At 31.7% G+C, this 15339-nt stretch overlaps 1 long non-coding RNA gene and 1 pseudogene across 1 annotated transcript; both read right to left on the bottom strand.

Moving 5' to 3' along the window:
• Positions 1–1801: 1801 nt before the first annotated feature.
• Positions 1802–8607, bottom strand: LOC133181849 (beta-1,3-glucan-binding protein-like; annotated as a pseudogene).
• A 2562-nt stretch (positions 8608–11169) lies between these two features.
• Positions 11170–11795, bottom strand: LOC133181498 (uncharacterized). The gene is made up of 3 exons (XR_009720480.1): positions 11671–11795; positions 11370–11444; positions 11170–11195 (listed from the first exon to the last, which is right to left on the bottom strand). It is a non-coding gene; the product is annotated as an uncharacterized LOC133181498 (long non-coding RNA).
• Between the last annotated feature and the right edge of the window lie 3544 nt (positions 11796–15339).

Below are 15339 nucleotides of genomic sequence, written 5' to 3'. Positions count from 1 at the left end.
ATGACAACCTGAGTTGATAATCTCTCTTAAGACATGATCCGGTGGCCATGCTTGAGACTGGCATTTCAAAGTAAAAGAAGTGGCAACAGGTGGCCAGTGTTTACATGCAAAACAATGTACATAATCATATTCCAAATTAAGCATCTTTCCACTTGCACACGGTCCATGCTGAATAGAATCTTTTATTAATACGGGTAGGGTTTCTTCTCTGTATCATGAGCTTGATATATATAGTCCATTATTTATTCTAACACACGATTGTTGAACATGAATATTGTTTGTAGGAGTCAGAAGCTGTAGCATGGTAAACCCAGGGTGGTCTTCAGAGTACTCCATAATAATCAGAGAAGAACGTTCTATGTTGTATCTATCTGCATGATTTAAATCACATATAACGTGATGATCAGTCAGCCAGAACATAAAGTCCACGTCCGATGCCCCCACACCAAACCCATCTCCAGTACTTCCACCCAACACAGATTTCATAAAACAACATATTATATTTGGTGCACGTAAAATTTCAGAAATATTCAACAACGCTCGTCGTATGTGTACTTGAGTAGGTGTGCCTAGTAATCTGCATATGTCCACGTAGACTTTCTTCGATATCTTGGGCATCTCGTCCATTCTAAGACGAACATAACTGCAAGTAACGAAAAGCAATCGTTTGTCAAAAAATCCAAAGATATCGTCTTTTCTTACATATTTCATAATGTTAAAAAAATCTGCTACATGAAAATAGTGATGTAGCAAATAAATAATAATAAAATTTTTAATTAGAAATGATTTCTTTCGCTTTTTTTTTTTTCTTTTTTTTTTTTTTTTTTTTTTGATAATTTTTCAAATAAAACTTATTTTAAAATTTAATATTAGAGGTGAGAAGAACATAGTTTGTGCAACACTTACCTCCAAATCAGAGATGCATTAAGTGATTACAAGTGTGGAAAAACAAGATGTATCCACAATATCCCAGACGATAACTGTATCAACAATACAATCGCCCTGTATAGAATTATCTCTCTTTTACATGAAATCAATCTAACATTTCCATCATAAGGAAATAACTATAGTTGCGAAAATATCCGGTTCATATTTATAAAAGCCATAGAATCATTTTATTCAATGTAAACCAATAATATTTTAAACCTGGAAAATCCACTTTCGATTCAGAAGTAATACATTGATAAGGAAACTTACAAGTGACCGAATTTTGAACCGATGTCAAACTTAATTATAACTTAATTAAACTTAATTATATATATTATTAATTAGTATTAATTGCTATGTCGATGTTATAAGCTGTTCTCCTTTAGATTTTATTTTTTATTAGAAAAAAAAAGACTGGCAGCATGGGGTATTTCTTGACACACACACACGGGTAAATTCGGGCAGGTCAATCTTGCTATTTTGAATTAGTAGAAAAAAGTTAAAATAAATCGTTTGTACGATTTAGTAGGTTCACTAGGATTTCATTCATATTTGGTACATTAAGATGCTTACCTAGTTTTTTTCTCTCCGATATCTGAAGAAAAATAATTGCAGAATCCGTGTTCCCACAATACCTGAAACTAGAAGTATCTGATGCGACTGTAGCTCTACAGGTTTATACGTTTAATAAAGAGAAAAGTAGTAAATGGAGTTGAATCTCTTCTTTTTAGTTTAACATTTACAGAATGATATATCCTGATGTTTTCTAATTTTTGCCAAGTGTTGCTAAAATCAAAACAAAGCTCAACTCGGGCGTCAAACCCTGACTACTGTTTAACATAATTCATGCAAAACACAACACATTAGAAATCTTTTAATACTGAATCATTTCGATATAATCAATTAACATTGCAACATTATCACCATGCCATGTTGGTAACCACACATTCTTTTTCTCCCAGAAATCTCTTTTCGGATGAGGAGAGTCATCGCGCTAGGGCTTAGGAGTGTCGTATTGATAGTGGTCAGAGAAAAAACCCAGACCACCGACCGCAACGTTCAACAAAACCGCAACGTTCAACAAAATCTGAAACTAAATCCAAAAAAGCCGAAGAAAGTGCATCAAGCTTAACGATATAAAGTTATAAACAAAATTGTTTATAGGCACAGTATATTTTTCCATTTTTTACCACTTAATCCTGAAAACTTCCCAATAATATTTAAAATGTGAAATGTAAATACTAACAGGTTGGTCAAATGGTGCATTTTTGTTGTTTCCCCATATATTTGTGCCAGAAAAATGTCCAGCGTTCCAGAAGCCGTGAGAAGGCGTATTGACTCGTAATATTTCGTGATTATCCACCAGACACCTTGTTCACCATTTAAAAAAATAAAGAAAAATTAAACCATTACGCATTTAACCACATGATTTATTATGAACCAGGATAATTGGTTAAATTTCTTTTTTTTTTTAAGAAATGTATTAATCAAAATTCCACGTACACGATGTGCTGAGCTGTCCATTCTAAGGAATATGTGTGCCAACTATGCCAGTCACCCCCAGTAGAATGTCTGTTTCAGAACAAAGGTGGTTTAGAGTAGAACAGATTAAAGCATTAATCATTGAAATGTACAAAATATTTTCCACACAAAACTTCCCAAAACAAAAGATTTGTTCACCTGCATGTGAGCAAGACTTTTATAATCAGTTTTATTTAAACAATAAATTGCTTTCTTTGGTCGTTAGAATTGCGGGAATTACATACATGTATGTAATGTCGCAGCTGTTGCAGAAAAAAATACTTAACCCGCGTAAGCGGGTTATATAATTTTTTCTGCAATAGCTGCGACGTTAATTCCCGTACTAACAAAGAAAGACATTTTATTGTATATATTTATTTAAACAATAAAATGCTTTCTTTGATTGTTAGTACGGGAATTAATGTCGCAGCTGTTGCAGAAAAAATACATAACCCGCTTTAGCGGGTTATGTGATTTTTTTCTGCGACGTTAATTCCCGTACTAACAGACAAAGAAAAACATTTTATTGTTTATATTTATATCTTTATAAAAAAACATTCAAAGTAAATTAAATATGTTAAATATTGTATTATAGATGTGTATGTCATTGTATGCATAATTGATGGAACAGCGTTTGCTTAAGAAATCTGTGCATGTGGCTTGCTTAAATGTTGTTTACTGACTGATTAACGGCAATTGTTTTCATAAGTAATAAAGAAAATAATATTCATGGATGTAAATATGTCTGAATAAAACATTTAAAGTAAAATTAAATATGTTAAATATTGTATTATAGATGTGTATGTCATTGTATGCATACATGTAATTGGAAGAGCCGTTGCGCAAGAAATCTATGCAAGTGGCTTGCTTAGTGGCATGACTGTAGTGACTGATAAAAGACAATGGTTTTCATAAGAAATAAAGGAAATAATATTCAGTGGATGTAAAATTGTAAATATTACAAATTTTATTGCTCTTTATATGTAGAAAAAATACGTTGTATAAAAACCTTGTGACGGTACATATTGTCGTTTTGTACATATTGTCGTCGGCGACAGTATGTACCTACCCTCACTGCACATATTGTCGTCCATCGGTACATATTGTCGCGGGCGACAATATGTACCGAGACGAGCCTTATTTTCCTCCTGCATAATGGACGACAAAATGTACAGTCAAGCACCAGCACATACTGTCGTCGGCGACAATATGTACAGTCAAGGTCGGCATATATTGTCGTCAATATATTGTTTTGACGAATAATTACTTGAGAAAAGAAAGAGAGATTGACAAACACATACACGCACGGAGGGAGACAGACAGCATTACGCACAATACTGTAGGGAGAAGTCGCCAGCGTGGCGCAGTGGTTAGAGCGTTCGCTCTAGAGTCGCGGAGTTGATCCTTGCGTCGCGGGTTCGAATCCCACTGTGGGACGTGGAGACCGGTCTCATCCGTATAAACCGAGGTCCCGTGTCGCAGTAGGTGCTGGCACGAAAAAGATCCCTCACTGCTTAATGACCCTAAGTCGAGCATAGGTCAAAATTTGCAGCTCTCCACCCGCAAATGGTGGCGTCTCCATATGAGTGAAAAATTCTCGAGACGGACGTTAAACAACAAACTGTAGGGAAAAAACTTTTTGGTCAGAAAATTGTGTCCAAGATTGATGTACACCTCACTGCTTAATGGCCCTATGTCGAGCATAGGTCAAAATTTGCAGCTCTCCACCCGCAAATGGTGGCGTCTCCATATGAGTGAAAAATTCTCGAGACGGACGTTAAACAACAAACTGTAGGGAGAAAACTTTTTGGTCAGAAAATTGTGTCCAAGATTGATGTACATCACTATGACATATCAAGATTACCTTAATTCTTGAGATATCTGATAAATCAGCTATGTACCATCACAATCACGCTGCATGAAAAAGCATACAAGACAGGTCAGTGTGATTTTCACACCAATTACATTCACAAAACTACTAAAAAACAACAAAAGACATCTTTAAACAACAATTTCTGTGGGGCGACAATATGTACAGTGAGGGTGAGGCACATAATGTCGCCAGCGACAATATGTACATATGTAACTTTTCAGTCGGCGACAATATGTACCAATGGACGACAATATGTGCAGTGAGGGTAGGTACATATTGTCGCCGACGACAATATGTACAAAACGACAATATGTACCGTCACAAACCTCCTTCCAAAGCATGACAAGATTAGAAAATTTTTACATCAATTATCATTTTTGCACCCTTTTCGACACATCTTAGTTACATTAATTTGAATTTACTTAAAACAAGACAGTTTTACAATAGAAAAAGATTGTATAAATTGAGATTTAAAAACCAACAATACAATTGAACTCTTGACGTACATAAATCTTTTCCCTGTCGTCAGAATTATAACTGTAACACAACAAAATGCCCAAAGGGCTACAACGCTAATCTGATGCATTTTTCTCCTCATCCTTCACTTAACCAGCTCCAATGGGCCATTTCAGCAACTTAGCGTTTCCATTTGTAACCTTCTACATATTGTGCTTTTCTTTAGCTGGACTGCAAAAGAACTTTTGATTATACCCAAAGTAAAATCCTGACTTCCAAATTGAGAGTCAATAAATGCTAATGACTATGATTTGAAAAGAAATTACACACAACACGAGCATACTGCATTCGTTTGTAAAACTTATATTTTGATTTTACCATCACCTATTTTGGCCCTTCTTTATAACATAAAATTGATTCTAGACAACGCAGACACATTTTACATATTGATATGAGTCATTATGGTCCTAATTTTGAGATTTCCACATGTTTCCCTGTACAATTTTTTTTTCAGTTTCTAATTTGCCCTTATAACCCCATCCCCTCCGACGAGTTATGATGTTACCATAGTTAAGTACAATTTATAAAGAAACTTTCAAAAACCCTCTTATCATATTTGGTCAAGTGGTTTAGATAAAAGGATTTTTATGACCACTCCCTATTTATCTAATTTACCGATAGTCTCCATTTTTGGGATAGCCGTTTATTAAGCAAATTTGAGTCTTACTTCACCTTTGCACAAAAATATTGTTGACAAGCATCTCGCTGTACATATGTCAACTGTTCTTGAGAAGAAGGCAAAATTAAAAAAAAAGAGGGGGGGATTGAAAGACAATAGACAAACATAGTTACCTTGATCTGAAAAACTAATATAAGTTTTAAGCTTTGGTAAGCTGAAGTAAATTTTAAATATGTCAAGCTTGAAGTAAGGTAGAGATAAGGCAGCGTTGATAACAAAACATTTCTACAGATTCGGAGAAAAGATTATTCGAGATAAAGTGGGAAAGGTAAAATGTAGATACCTCTCGTTATGAGTGCTGCGGTGGGCATCCTGATCTCGATCCGGTCCCCAATGTAGAGTGGAGGCTACCTGAGTTATACCATGGTTAACTCCGTGTGACATAGCTTTAGCATTTCCTGATTAAACAGTTAGTTAGAAATTTTAAAATTGAGTTTTTTGATCAAGAAATTTTGCAGAGATTACATTTTAAACATACTGAAATCAAACTTTTTATTATATAGTTTTCATATAGTCATTGAAGGTCTTGAACGTATATGAGTATAAGGGCAACATTTGATTTGCTGGACGTAAAGACAAATATTGCCCAAAATCAAAGGCTGATGCATGGCAATATTTGTGTCCCAGAGCCCAATAAATCATATGTCGCCCCCATACTCTGCCGATAGCAGTTTTAATATACCCTCCACTTGCATGTGAACAATAACGATTGGGACGTAATCTTTATATGAACAACTCGCGAGCGTTCATTTAGGGCACTTAATGACTTCTAATTTGACATAAGCGGTGCAATAATTTTGATGTTGGACCAATGTCGGTGTCATACTCGGTCCAGTATCAAAATTGTTGGATCTCTACTACTATATACTATAAAATAAGTACTAGTAATTGACTTTTTATCTGTAGTCGGTGCTGTGAATATTAAAGAGGGTATAAACTAAACCATTTATAGAAGCATAAGAATGATTTGTCTAAAGTTACTTTGTTCAAACATGTTATCCACTTTATAGTTTATGAAATTCAAGTCTTTTGTTTATGAAAATATGTCTAATCTCATTGCAAAAACGTCAGTCCCCTAAGTGATGGGATTGTTTTCTACCTCTTGCCTCCATAACATCAATTTCTCCGGAACGAGGCCAAGTACCGTATACACCATGACGTGGCATCAACCATATAGCTGTCAAATAAAACCATAAAATTCAAGGGTGATACTGAATTTTAATACAGTATAATTAAACAGGGTTTGTTAATTCAAAACAAAATGATGGGTTTAATATTATATTTATAGAGGACTACCTGGCCAGAGCCAATCGCCTTTGGGAAGTCTTGCTCGCACGTCGATTCGTCCATATTTTATGGCAGCGTTAGTGTAAACTTTGCCAGACATAACTGGTGGAAGAATCTCCTGTCCATACGCGGACTTATGACATCCCGAATTAAAGGATCTAGTGCAGGTTCCCCATAAACCTTCATTCCAAAAATTTATATAACTGATAATTTTTTACGCGTATGATTGCAACATTGCGTGAATAAGATCATTGTCGTTAAAATAGGTTATTGAGAGAAGAACAAATGAAAACAAAATGTACGTCAAGATTCGAGCATTGTCTTGATTGAGGGTCAACAAAAATGGAATCATCTTAAATACAGTCTTTCTCAAAGTTTCAAAGTGTGTGCAGTTTATGGAAAACAGAAATTAACTTAATACATGTAAAAAGTCTTATACTAAACTTACTTTTCACATCCAGTTGTCCATTGTATAATTTAGAACTGTCAAATCACTACTGGACGAAAAAAGTGCTGAGAATCCCAAATTTTACTGATAATGTTTGATAATTACTGATACTGTGCTGTTCTTGCTGATAAATACTGATATTTACTGTTATTATTACTGTCGTTGCTGATAATTTTAGTTGTTTCTGATAAATACTGATAATTACTGTCGTCTTTACTGTGGAGTCTGATAAATACTGATAAATACTGTTGATGTGCTGTCATGCTGAGATTTACTGATAATTACTGTGGTCATTGTTTTTAATCTGGGAAGGGACTAAAATTGCCTAAGAAATGATTATTTGTTTGAAAAGGAAGTATTTTATCAACAAATTCATTACAGTATTCTAAAAAAAAAAAAGAAATATTCTAGAGAAAAAAAAGTCACATTTTATTTGTTTTTAAATTTCATGTATTAATTTTATTATAATAATCATTTTTACATCATAATGTTAAAATTAGATCATAAATGTTTGTGTTTTTCCTTTATATTTCTCCTTTCACAAAGTTTTCAATATCTGTGGAAAATAATAATTGTGTTGTTATTGCAATGTTTTTTCTCCCCAAGACCTTTTTAAAACAAGTTTTTATTTTCAAGGTTTAAAAAAATCCCATCTCATATTTTTTCCACGTGTATTTGTATTGTCATCAAAAGCTTTTAGAGGGCATCTTTAATACAGTCAATGGCTGTTATTGTCAATTTATTTTTTCGTGTGGAGAACTGAACATGTATGAGCTCTGTAAGTTGAGACCCCCCCCCCTTTATTTACATACAACTCTCATTTTAAGAAGACACCTTAGCCAGTATTAAATATATCTCACAAAAAAATCTATTCTGATTTTATGTTGTGTACACTATATCCTTTTATTGAAGAATGTGACAGGTTTAAATAATAAAAATAAAACATCTTTAATTTGCAGAATAATCTCTTTCATTTATATACATATAGCCAGTGCGCTCTAGTTCTCTGATTATGTCCTCGATGCGAATTTGATATCATTGTGTGGTATCGACGCTTTCAATCTTTCGTGTTTTTTTTTTAATTTTAATTGTTAAGCCATCAGTACACTACAAATCTTATGCAGTGTGATTTTCAATCAATGAAATACACGTCTTTCTTTAATTCTTTGTTAATAGTACATAAATCTGCGTTAGGTCTATGGACATACGCCAGTATCAGGGAGGTCAATAAATAACTGCTTATACATGTTATACGTGGTCAGTCAGTTAAACAAAACAAAATAAAATAAAACAAAACTTGAAGTTACTTTCGTCCATTAATGCCGTCTTGCTAAATTGCTGTTCTGGAACACACATGTCAACCACGTGTAAAAGTTCTACTTTCGTTTTGAGAATCGGGTCAATTATTAGTACATTCTGTGTATCGTGCGACATGAATTTCGTAAAATTAGAAATAGTTTTGTACAGAGATTATAATGTTTTTTAATTCCATTTTCTCCTTGTCGGAGACCTTTGTATAAACGAACAGTACAGGCTGGGCACTTACCGACTTGATTATGCTTTATTGTAGCACAAAAAAACGGGGGGGGGGGGGGGAATACTGTTAACTTAAGACTGATACGCGCAAGGTTGATTCTTTAGTTTTATGTTTAATAAGTCATACATGTTATAATTACTTATTACATATTTTTTATATACATGAATAAAATTATTTTAGAATATGAACGATACCAAATTCAGAACTATAACATTTATTCATGAGTGCGATAAACAATGTCATGTTACTGTCATTCAAAATTCATAAAAGATTTTTTTTTTTCACGGATTCTGAGCGATGTGGAGTTTAATTACCTGTTTCTGAATTGTGAACAGTTAATGCTATTAATATAATTTCAATTGTCTATTTTTTTTAAATTTATATGTACATTTTGCATAATGTTTTAATTACAAGATGAAGTCAAATGTTCCGTATCAATTTCTCGTCTCCGTTTCACGGGCCCCAAACCATCGTTAACCGAGATTCACAATTGAAAATACATGTAGCCCCCTCCCCGGGATTTCCTTTTAAATTTATCTCAAGCATGTCAAGAAATGTGCATAAAACTAACAAATAAAATTAAATACTGAGCAAAGATAGATTTATGTGAATTAAAATAATTATTGAATATTAAGTCTGTACAATGTATATGTATAATATAACTTCAATTTTTGTTCTTAGTACTGCAATGTCCTACTTTGCTAAATAGTTTTTTTTTCATTTTTCAATTTTATTCGTCAACAAATTGAATATTACAGGATAATTTTTTTTCCGTGCGACCGTAAAGATTTTCCTGCTCAAAGAAGAAAGTACATGTACAGTGTAGGTAGTTTGTTTATTATGTACACCGGTGGCCGCAGACGAGGAACAATAGGTAATTAGTGCCCATTGTTACGCTGACCACTACAAATTACATTGAATATACAAGATGTACCCCGTTCTACCCCGGGGCGGAAGTCTTGTACACAATACAGCCAAATCAGAGACTGATCTTCGATTTTTGATCAATGAAGATCAATTTATTCCATGCAATTTTTGACCACACAAGATTAAAATTGATCAATTTAATCATATACATGTACTTTACTAAGTAAACATAATTATTATATTAGGTCTCATTTCTTATTTCACATTCCATAAAATTAAATTAATAAGATTTTAAAACTTATTGAATAAAAATGTTTCGTGTCATGAAATTTTAAGAGACCAACATCAAAATAACATAAACACATGTGTACCTTCGCTCTGACACTGGGGATTCTGACCATGCACTAATTTTTAATCAGCCCCCAATCTGCCGGTTGCACATATATGTATCGTGTACATGTAGATTTAGAAGAGATATTCTGGAAGAATCTAAAATGCCTATATTACGTTCAAATAAATGAATGAATGAATAAATAAATAATCTGTGCCTCCAGATTGAACATATTCACCTCTGTTTTCATCTCTTTATTAAATTTAAAAATGCAAATTTCTAATTTTCGAGCAAGTTTTCAAATATCTTGACAGAGACCAGAAAACCAAACATTTAAAAATGAAAAAAAAAATAAATGTCTTTGAGAAAGAAAAAACAAAAATAGCTATATGAAAGGTCATCTTTAAAAAGAAAATGTCTTCATCTCTTGACCATTTGACGGAGTGAAACCGTGTGAATCAAACTTTTCTAACCTGCAGGAAATATTTTTTATCCCGATTTTTTTTCCACCCATTAAGAACTATTTCTTATTATTGAAAAAAAAAAAAAAAAAAATCACCGACCTCCCTACCCAAATATCTTGGAGTCGGGAGAGGGCGGCGATGAATCTTTTTAAAAGATAGCCTTATTTTCTTTTTATATATTTACAGTACATTAATAAAATTCCATTTATCTTGCTTACAGATAAATTATACTATTTTCATAGATCGGTAGAAAACATTTGCTTAATATACGCGGAAGGTTTCATTTATTTATTGTCAACATTTTCACAACCGTATTGTAGTAAATAAGATCAGCGTAATTTTTGTCACTAGCAGAACATTTAAAGAAATATGAAAATGTCGTAATGATAATTTATAATTAAAAGAAAGAAATAATTGAAGGTTTTTACAGCCCTCAGTTTTTCTTTAGCCCTTCCCAGCTTAAGAACAAAGACCACAGTAATTATCAGTAAATCTCAGCATCGACAGCACATCAACAGTATTTATCAGTATTTATCAGACTCCACAGTAAAGACGACAGTAATTATCAGTATTTATCAGAAACAACTAAAATTATCAGCAACGACAGTAATAATAACAGTAAATATCAGTCTTTATCAGCAAGAACAGCACCGTATCAGTAATTATCAAACATTATCAGTAAAATTTGAGATTCTCAGCACATTTTTCGTCCAGTAGTGAATGCAGGATGGTCGATAGTCAATGTCTAATTGAGAAATATTAAACAACTTGAAGTTTAAATCATTGTCCATATTGCTCAAAAAATACTATTACAAAGCTTTTTTTAAATCTTAATGTACATGTACATTTGTACATCTTTTATTATATGTTAGTATGTTCATATAAAGAAATACAGGGTCAGATAATGTTGTTCACTTACTGGTTTAATATATAGATATCCATTAGCAGTGTACAGATTCCGGTGTTCCGGGGTGTATATTTGGAATTCCCCATTCTAAAATGCGTAGACTTTCAAAATCGATATCGTAACCATGTCTTGGATTCGAAGTGCTTATGTACCTTTAAAAATAACTACACGTATATCATGAAATAACCTGATATAGAATTCAAACTTATACAGAAAATGTTATTGTATGACCTTCCATAACAATAGAAAGAGAACAAATCGTATGATATTACATACACTTCACAAGTTGATTATGAAGTTTTGTTAATCTTACTCCGCCTCAGGTGGCATCAACCTCCATCTTGTAATGGCTTTTGTCAAAATGGTTGAAATCATCTCGGAAAACTGTAACTCTCCTGATACTACGCAAAGGAGCCAAAGAATTTTTAGAGGACAGCATAACTGCACAAACGGGGAAAATAATGAATTTTACAAAGTTGTTCATACATTAATAATTATAATTATGAAAAATGAGTGATACATTGTTTATGATTATTATAAACTACACTGTATTTCTCTTGGTTCCATGTAACGTGCAAGTTCATCATCCATCGTTTCAATGGTATACTAATGATAATTGACAAATTCTGAAGAGTTTTTCTTATAAATTACTCAAACTCATCAAAGCAAACCAAGTAACGCTTAATACTTAAAGTATTGTTTTAGAAGAGATTCTTAACATTTCAAAACTTCTAAAATTATTTATAGGAAAAAATCACCATTTACCTGTATTCGACATGGATTCTGTGGAATATCCTCTCTTCCATACCGTGATTTGGTAACGAATCATCTCACCCAGTTTGACTTGAGGATATCTGTCCATGCAACTCCACTTGGTCACATCTTTTAACAAACCGTTACTTAACAAACTATTCTGAGTTGTACATTATAACATAACACAAAATACCCGAAACTCATATAGCTGGAATAAGATTGGCTGATCATTAAGGAAATTTGGGAATAAAGAAAACAAGAGAGGAAAAGTCACCAGAAATTGATATAAATCATCTCAAAAATGAAACTTAAATAAGATCTCTTCAGTTATAGTCCATAGTTCAACATTTAAATACATGTACTTCCCTAGATTTTTAAAATAATTTGCAATGAATGATATCTTAGCTATTTCAAGGGGTTCCTGGTGCGGTATAATAGGAGAAATCTAGACATTTTACCCCCAAATAATTGGTTATGAAAATAATAATGAAAACAAAACGTCCTTTTGTTTTATTTACTTACCTTGATCCTGTTCCAAGTCATAAATCTTAGATGTGTTTTCTCCTTTAATATGCACTATCACTCTAGAAACTTCTTTGCTTCCTAAAAAAAGAAAGCTGAAAGATTTCAATATTGTCAAGGATATGCAAAAGAAAAAACTAATTTACATATGGCCATAAAGACCGTCCTTGTTTTTATTTTCATAAATTCGTTTTGATTGGTCAAACTGAAATTTGTTTAACCATAAGTTTTACTTCGCTAGTGGATTGAGTCATCTTCGCAAACCAGAGAGATTTGGTGACTTGCACAAAATGGGATTACATGTAGACAAATTAATCTTTTCCCATCGTAATATTTTTTAATAATTTATTTATATTTATCATAATATGAATTATATATCATGGACATCTTATTGTATAGTGCCAGAAACTATTGAAAATTTTATGTATACATTAAAAAAATTTTATCTAAGATTGTGCATAAATAACATAATTTAAGGTCAGGCGATAGGTTCCTCAAATATCTGTTATGTATATCTTCGTTATGTATGAAAAATATTCAAAAATTTAATTACCCTTTGATTTCTAAACGAGTTTCTAATTGTCTTTAAAAAATCCAAACACTAAAATATTTGATAATGGCAAATTAATTTTTTCCAAAGGATTATATAAGAAAAACTACCCTCTGGTATCTTGCACAGATGCCTGGTAAGTAAACGTACCTCAATTTTTCGTGATTAAACATGTTAAAGTAACAATACTTCAATGACAAAATCTTGAAAAAAGTTATATATTATTGAGGAACGTATCATCTGTCCTTAATATAACATTTTATCCAATGACAATACTAATACGCCCTTCTTTTTTATGAAACATACAGTTTTCGTTGATGATCTCCCTTTTATTCTATTTACTTCTTGTTACGTGTATCTACTGTTGTTCAAAATGAATGTTTTGAGAACAGAAAGTCTATTAAAGACATATCAAGTTATTGTAAAACCCAGTGATATTTCTGAAACATTGGGTATTTCAGTTTCTATTGTGTTTTGTGTGGTACAAATTATTGAAAAAAAGAAAAGAAATAGAAATTCATTTCAGGGAAAGAATTGGTAGGCCTAGAGGTCTGGCTTTCTTTTCCTTTTCTGAATTCTTTCGCTTTTTTCAGTATGTTGCTCCATGTAAAACAAAAGTGGATAGTTAAATATTTTTAAAATGTTTTAGAAATAACAAAAGTTTTACAATCTCATGATATTACATATCTACAATAGGCTTTTTGTTTCCAAAACCAGTCACTTTGAACATCAGAAATTGACAGGAAGTATACAATGTAAAAGGTAAGTAATTCATGAAAACTGCACATAAGAAAATAGTATTATCCTTTGATAAAAACATTGATATCAAACTGTCAAATATTTTATTTTTACAGTATCTAAAAAATAGCGAAGAAATTCTCAATAATTTCTGGGATCACTATATTATATATTTTTTAAAATATGGGTACTGAATTGAGTAAGTTCAATTTGCTAAATGTTGAAGGGGTCTGGACACAGTTGCAAGGTTTACTTTTTAAATTCCATGTTTATTCAAAAATAAAACCAGTTAAATGAATTTAATTTACATTGAACTTACATGAATATTCTAAGAATTCAATGTCAACGACATTCTTTTTAACATCACGTCAAACATCTGTTTTTACAAAATTAACAGGGCACGCGCTCTGTTATTAGTCCCCTACCGGTGAAACCGGAGGGGACTATATGTTTTTGTTAATGTTTATGTTTCACCGAGTTTGTTCGATTTGCTAAACTCTGCACATATAACTGAGCACGGACTGACAATATAGCTGAGGTGTTTTACTTTCTCGCATTTCTACTCTTAGTTTTCTAGATTATAGTTTTAATATTTTCATTAATAGACAACAAAGACTCTACTTTTTATGGTATGTCAAACGTTGCAATATTCGATCTTTCCCATTTGTATTGTATAATATTCCATTTGTATTGTATAATATTCCATTTGTATTCTATAATTTTCCATTTGTATTGTATAATTTTTCAATTGCATTGTTAATTTTTTTGTTGTATTGTATAATTTTCCATTTGTATTGTATAATTTTTATTTGTATTGTATAATTTTCCATTAGCATTGTATATTTTTTTATTTGTATTCTATAATTTTCCATTTGCATTGTATATTTTTTATTTGTATTGCATAATTATTTGGATTCTATAATTTTTCATTTGTATTGTATAATTTTCAATTTGCATTGTATAATTTTCCATTTGTATTGTATAATTTTCGATCTGTATTGTATAATTTTCCATTTGTATTGTATAATTTCTCATTTGTATAATTTTCCATTTCTATATCCTACTTTTCCATTTGTATTGTAAAATTGTACAGTACAAATGGAAATTTATAGAACACAAATGGAAAATTATAGAACACAAATGGAAAATTATAGAATACAAATAAAAATCACACAATAGAAATGAAAATTTATACAATACAAATGAAAAATTATAGAAAATAAATGGAAAATTATAGAATAAAAATAAAAATTATACAATACAAATGAAAAATTATACAATACAAATGAAAAATTATACAATACAAATAAATATTATCTAATAGAAATGAATAATTATAGAATACGATTGGAAAATTATAGAATACAAATTAACATTATACAATACAAATGGAAAATTGTACAATGCAAATGGAAAATT

The sequence above is a fragment of the Saccostrea echinata genome, unplaced genomic scaffold (assembly GCF_033153115.1).
Source record: "Saccostrea echinata isolate AGI-Se365-2 ecotype Australia unplaced genomic scaffold, CSIRO_AGI_Sech_v1 ptg000001l, whole genome shotgun sequence".
In the NCBI taxonomy this organism is placed as follows: domain Eukaryota; kingdom Metazoa; phylum Mollusca; class Bivalvia; order Ostreida; family Ostreidae; genus Saccostrea; species Saccostrea echinata.
This window is presented reverse-complemented; position numbering and strand designations above follow the sequence as displayed.